Source organism: Lonchura striata, chromosome 1 (assembly GCF_050655825.1).
Source record: "Lonchura striata isolate lonStrDom1 chromosome 1, ASM5065582v1, whole genome shotgun sequence".
NCBI lineage: Eukaryota > Metazoa > Chordata > Aves > Passeriformes > Estrildidae > Lonchura > Lonchura striata.
The window spans coordinates 11,373,860-11,380,986 of record NC_140703.1 but is presented as its reverse complement, the minus strand read 5'-3'; the positions used below and the strand labels follow the sequence as shown (position 1 = coordinate 11,380,986).

Genomic DNA, 7,127 nt, shown 5'->3' with positions numbered 1-7,127 from the left:
ATTCTAAAGTCATAAACAGCTCATTCTGCACCTGGTACCTGCTTGCTATTAACCCATACAGCTGTTCACAAGCTAACAAAAAGTAGGTAATAGTGACCATATTATCACATAATTCCTGCTAAACAAGACTAAATGTGGCTCTAGCTAGGCTGAAAGAAGTTGAGGCATGTGTGCTGAGCTGTGTTTTTGTCCTAGCACAAAACCTGTTACAAACACTGTACAGGACAGCAAGGCTGCAGACTGCCCTAACCCCAAAGCCCTCACTGCCAGGAACCATGCAAGCCTGAATGAAGCACCTACTTGTTGGTTAGCAGGGAAACATCTATAATATAGAGAACAGAGTCAAGTGTCCTGTTTACTTACAGCTCTGAAGTGTGGAATACAGTTATAAAGGAATAGGACAACAAAAGACATTGCTCTAGCCACACTTAGCAAGAATTATCTTAAATACTCCAGTTTTTCTCAGGCTCCTTTGTTAGTTTCTGTTGGCTGTCCCCAGTCTGGCACACTAGAGAGAGCTCTTAGATCTGAATGTTTTCTACTTGAACAGCTAATGTTGGTTAGAGAGGCCATTTGGAACAATTTCTTCTTTGGCCCACAATCAAAGGACCTGTTTTGTTTTTTTTTTTTTCTCTCTTGTTTACCTACTTATCATTTTCCTGTGTGAGAGCAGTGAGACATTATACGATGCCAAGTGGATTATGTAATCACTTTCCCCCATCCTCCCTAAGTTTACTTGATTAACATTTTTATTGCATATCTTAATTAGTAGATTCCTAGCTTTAGGCTTCAGGCTGCTTTCCTCTCCTGACAGCCTCTGTTGAATGCACAGTTTTAATTTCAAAACTTCTGTAACATGAGAAATTTTAATGGTTTTAAATATTTGGTTTGTTACAAGTTTGTATATAGAGTGCTATAATGCCTTGAAAATTATTTGAGAATTTGCTTCCGAGAAGGAACAGCTTCTTCCTTTACATTCCATTAGATTTCAGGAAACTCATTTATATGAGTTTATACAAGCAAAAAATTAGAATAAAAATTGGATAGTCATAACGTGAAGGGTTTAGAAACAGCTTTTGTCATTGGGACATTAGAGATATATTCTTGCAAGTATAAAAGGAAACAGAGGGCAGGATTTCTAGCTCAAGAGTTGCAAATGTAGATGGTTCTTTGTGCGGGCCACTTGAAGAATTGATCCAGTAAGCAGTGTCCAAACAATTCCAAATCTGCAGAAAGCAAAGCTAAGGTGAGCTTAGTGTCACCTTTTTAGCCATCAGTTCACTGATTATCTGTAAAAGTATATTGCAGTTACTTCAGCTCATTTTTTCTGCACTGGATGGGGTTTTCTTATCACCATATTGCAACATATTCTGATTCAAGGCTCTTGCAATCTGTCTTGCTGAATCCTTTGAACATTTTATAAAAAACTTAACTGTCTTTGATGGGGCAGAAATTTGAATTCTACTGTGACAACACTGCTATTAATATATTAGTTTTTATTCTTGTATTGTCTCCTTCTTTATCTCTCCATATTTCATGACTTGGAGGACAGAACAACTTCAAAAGGATTGTATTTCCTGGTTCCTTTTTAAATGTACAGAAAATGTATAAAATTCTTCACACTTGTCCTGTTTAGTGAACTTAAAAGTTCTTTTTCATCTGTTTTTCCTTTCTAAATATAGTTGAGGAAGCACCTTTTGGTTCTTACAAAGGTACAGAGCAAAAGTATATACTGTGATCTGTAGGTGTGTGTGAGAGAAACCCCTTGTCTCTTGTTTCTTTCTATGCCACAAATATATTTATCCCTGAATCACTCTGAGTAATTTCTCATACTGTTAGGCCTTTAAAGGAATTCTGGTACTCTGCATATCTTTGATTCTAGGAACAGCTTCTCCTTTGCAAAGCTTTCTGGTTTGTTTTGCATGTAGATTATCCCATGGGATGGAATGAGACCAAATGTTACACTGACCAAAATATGAGGTGATGATTATAACTTGGGGCTTTATTTATTATGTGACTTGGCAGTATGAGAGCTGAATCATCCACACAGGCCTGTACAAGCCATGCAAGAAAATGAGCCTTCTGTCTGGGTTTTGTGCCTGAATTTAATCATCCATGTATTGATTTCTTTGTCCTCTCCCTCTTCCTCTCTAAAGATATTTGTAGGTGATTGGAGGAAGGGAGACCTGGGGACACTTACTCAGTCCATCCATCCATTCCTCTCTGTGCACGGAAACTTGTAACACCAAAACATCTCTCCAGAGCCCAATTCCTGTTTTATGCAGCAGAATGGGCAAGGAATGGGCTTGCAAATCACCAAAGGTTCCATTTTCCAGTTGAATTCCTGGATCTATTTGGTAAATGTTAGCAGCCTCACTTTCCCTTTTGGGTAACGTTTATGGTGAGCTCAGTTGCCTATCAGGTCATTTGATGTGTGGGTTTATTGTCCTAGGATGTCAGAATTAGGATTTTGGTCTCTCAGTTCACATTTTGAATGGAACTGTTTCCATTTCTTTGGATTCATCCTTGCTGGCCTGTCTAGATACCTTCAACATGTAGCATGGGAAATATAATTCTATGTAGAACCAGAAGGAAGAATATAATGATTGCAAATAATTACAAAAGAAACATTTCCATAAGCTGCAATTTACTTTGTCAGCTAATTCCACATATGATAGGAGAGGAAGCATCTGAAGTCTCTTGTTGAGATGATAGGAATCAAAACCACTGCTTTTTATACTGATTTTTGATGATGAAAAGTGCAAAATTCCTTTGTACATGTATTTTTTTGCATGAGAACAGAAACTCATATTCAATAGATTCTGCAGAACTCTTATGCTGGGAGATAATATATTCACAGAATTAATACTATCAAATATTAGTTCTGGTAAAAAAAAAAAAAACTGCAATAAATAATTCAATGAACTCTCTTTTCTCTTCATGTAGTTTACGACAACACTGTCTTGCAAAAACCGTTTGGCTATTCAGAGTAAATCTGGCTTTTCAGAGTGCTGAAATATTCAGTATTCACCTGTATCTACTTCTGCTAAATTCCTTGATTTAACAATTGTCATTTGTGAACATTCTTTTTAATAATAGTATTGTACACACTAAAACTGATATAATTATACTGATAGAAGTAGTGATACGGTTACAATTCTATTAAAATATCATGTTATTCTATTAAATCATGAAATGTGTATTAAAATGCAACAGACCTCTTAGGTTTACTAAATTAGAAAGGAAACAACTGGAAATCTAGCCCATACCAACTTAAACACAGATTTCACTGCAGGCTCTGCACACAGCCACAGCACTTGAGGCTGAGAGAAGCTTTCTAATGTACTGCACAATTTTAGTCCCAACAGAGAGTCTAAAAATAAAACTGTCGAAATATCTTAGTGCCTCCCACAAAGTGCTGCAGATACTTTACTAGCAGGGCTCAGAGTAAAGGCATTCAGGCCTGATCCCTAACACAGTGATGGCAATGAGATTTCACATATTACTTTGTGCTTGAAAGTATGTGGAAATACCAGCACAGCTCATCAGTATTTCTGCTGGGAAAGGACAAGGAAGACAAAGAAGGAAGTGAGAATAGGGAGGGAGAACTACAATTATTGTCTTTGGACAAAGAATTCTGAAACTGCCTGTAAAAAAATAATTGCTGGAAGATTGAGTAAAATTATGAATTTTAAAAGCGGAGAATACTGACTATATTTTATCTTTTTTTTATTTAGGAAGGATAAAATATAAAGAAAAAAATTGCAATTTAAATCATGTGAAATTGAACCAAGTATAATATTTCACATTTTTTATTTATAAAATCAGATGGAAATAAACACCATTCAGCAGTACCCTGAACTCCAAGAAATCTGGATAAAATGTTTTTAGACACAGATCAGTGAGATCTGGGAATTCATGTCTCCTACAAATATATATAATGGAATTATTTGACAAAAGAACTCAGGTTGTTTTGAACCTTGACAGTTAAAAAGGGGGAGAAGGAGAAAAACTTGAATTTGATATCCAGATTAATAATATAAATATTTAGTGCACAAATTCATGAGGTGTACCGATCACACCATGAAGTGTGCTCAGCTCATGGTAATTTGATGAGAACTGGATCCAAGTATGTATATACATTAAAGTTCATTCCTTCAGGAAGAAAGGCAGAACACTTCCTCCTTTTTAATTTAAATTTGTTCTTGCATAAGTGAAAAATTCTTAGATTAAGAGAAAGAAAAAACAACTTTCAGTTTACTAGACTGAGCAAAGAGCAAGAGGAACTTTCTCTTGACAGCATTCATGAGGATGAAAGGGAACACCCCTTCTTTTTGTCCTTTAGCCCAGCAGGATTATCCACTGGGCAGTGTGTGACCACCTGCCCATAGATATATCTAAGAACACTTCAGGGATTCCATTCCACCAGGTCTGGAAAAAAAAATCTGACAGAATTGCAAAGGTTGGTAATTCTTCACTTTGAGTGGTACGCTTGAAAGTAAATTGTCTCATTATTTGATAATAGTGATAGATTATTAGATGCTACAACATCTGATAAAGAGCATTACAGTATGTCTTCAGCCTTTAGAGAAATAGAGTAGAAAAAGGGTTATAGTAAGAACTTCAGATATTAGAACATTTTTGCTCCTACAAACACAATTTTCCTTAGGGTAGGCTGGCAAACCTCTCTGTATTCACTGATCTTGCCAGTTAAAAAAATATAGTAATAGTCTGAATGTCTGTATCCTAATTTTAAAATTTATTATTAATTAAATATTTTCCAAACATTTTGCTTATATAAGCCAGTACTTTTTCCACTTTGAAACTTTAACTGAAAGAGAAAGCTCTCTACATAAATTACATCATCTGGAAGCTGTCTTCTAATATTCAGCCCTTGCTGCTGTATTTCCCTGAAAAGGGTTGTCACCTACACTGTAAATCCTTTTTAAGCCAAATCACTAAGTTCACAGAATGCACATAACTTCAATTACCTGCAGCCTGCTGGCTCAAAAGCAATTTGGTCTTTCATTAATTACTCAGGTAAACACAGAAAAAGCTCTTTTAGCTTGCCTGAATTCACAGAACAAACAACCTCCCCCACTCCATCTTTGATGATCCAAGACAATCTTGTCTTTTGATGCTTATCACTTGGTTGTTCAATAAAATGTAATTAAAAACAAAAGCAACATCTCCCTAACACCAGCCCTGAGTTGCAGTTAATTGTCAGGCTTTCCAACTTACTCTCACAGTGCAAAGCTTATTGCACTTTAGGTCACAAGTCTATTTGCTTAATCTCTTTCCTTGTGGATTGACTCTTGTGTCTCACAATGGGATTTCTGCAGGTGAAATTCAGTTACAGCTGCCAGGAGATTTTTTTCTCTTGGTCTTGTACTGAGCATATGCAAAATAGAAAAGATTATGCATGTTTTTATTCAAAGGCTTAAAGAAAATCTTCTTGAAATCCAGAACTATTTATGATGCTCACCAAGCCGTTTGATTCATTCTGCCTTTCAAGACTAAAAACAATGGAAAACCTAAATTATTACTTTTTATTTCAATTTAAGGTTATTCAAATTTCCCATAGAAGAAGAGGGGTGGAGGATTATTAAGTATAAATATGCACAAATCCAAGTAAATCAAATCTACTAACCAGTGGAAGATAACCAGTGTCCAATGTGATCATGCCAAGAAGCCGATCTGAAGCTACCAAGGGCTTCAGACACTAAATTGAGCAATGATATGGGCATGCAAGAAGTAATTATAAAAATTAATGGACTGTTATTCATCTAGGGCTTTTTTTAATGTTAATGAACAAATTAGTCTTGCATGTGAGCGTAGCACATCTGTTTGTGCCTACATACAGAGAAACACATCCACATGTCACGCAAGCTGGCTGGCTTGCACTTTGCAGGACATATTTGTATACATTTTATCACCGTTTCTGTAAACAGCAGTTTCTTTCAGTATGTTCCATGCTCTCCGCCTAGGACTTAATGGAAGTGTTAATTAGAAGCGCAGTAGGGAAACAATTTATGCTTCTAAACATGTCTTGTGTATGGAGTTTGAGTAATGAGGAAAAACAGGCCGGAACATTTGTATGAACAGATACTAATTACGGTTTCTGAGCGTAACATGCTCACTGCTTTTGCCAACAGCACAGCACAGACTTATGAAAAAGACAGATAAGAGATTTTAATAATCAAAAAAGGGGCCAAAGTCACAAATTTTCATAAAAGTACATGTTTAGCTGAAAAAAGAATGGTGGTTTGCTATCATGAAACCTCATTATGCAATGTCATTAATTTGCTTCATGTTCAATCTCTACTGAAGCCTCTGTAGACTCACCCAGATGAAATTCTGAGGTATCTGTGCCAGGATTTTACCTGATCACAACTATTGTGCCTCATATGTAGCCTAAAGCATCCTTCCACTGCCAAAAGTCAGGTTCAGAAGTGTTCCACAAAAATTCCTGCCTTGTCTTATACTCCTGGAAATAACTGAGAATCTGTCTGGTTAACAGGATAGACTTTCATATGACTCACTGTAGAAAACTCACAATGACATGTTTGTAGTGATGGATAACTAACTTTATAAACCAAAGCAAGCTTAAACATGAAAGTAAATTTGGTGAACAATGTCAGAATCCCAGAAGGGGGAGGAAAAAAAGGAACAATATGGAAATATTAGTAATACAAATGGCAAAAAATAAAGGACAGTAGAGAATAAAAGGCACCAACACTGCAAGTGGCTTCTTACTGCTTTCAAAATGGCAGAATAAATACCAAGGCTAATGAGCAGTATAGCTTGATTATTTACCACCTGGTTTAATTTCTTTTTTTTTTACTGGCACTCACTGTAATTCATATATCACACACAGCTGGAGTGGAAAGTAAGAATATAATTTTCTGCTGCTTAAGTACAGTGTTCACTATAAATTGAAAACTTTCAGCTTGCTTTAACTTCCTGTACAGCCAGACAAAGTGATCAACTGTTCAGTCATCCAGGAATGCAGTGAGTTCCTTCAGAATTATATTTTCTTTTTAGTTGTCTGGTGCCTGTAAACTGCTTTTATGGAGTGAGGTGACACAGGCTTTTCTCTCTTTCCTCAGAGCTGTAGTCAAACACAT

General features: G+C 36.1%; 1 long non-coding RNA gene across 1 annotated transcript in view; it reads right to left on the bottom strand.

Moving 5' to 3' along the window:
- The window catches only part of LOC146768587 (uncharacterized), a 131,312-nt gene that overhangs the window by 47,193 nt on the left and 76,992 nt on the right, over window positions 1-7,127 (bottom strand). The gene's annotated exons all lie outside the window — the stretch shown is intronic.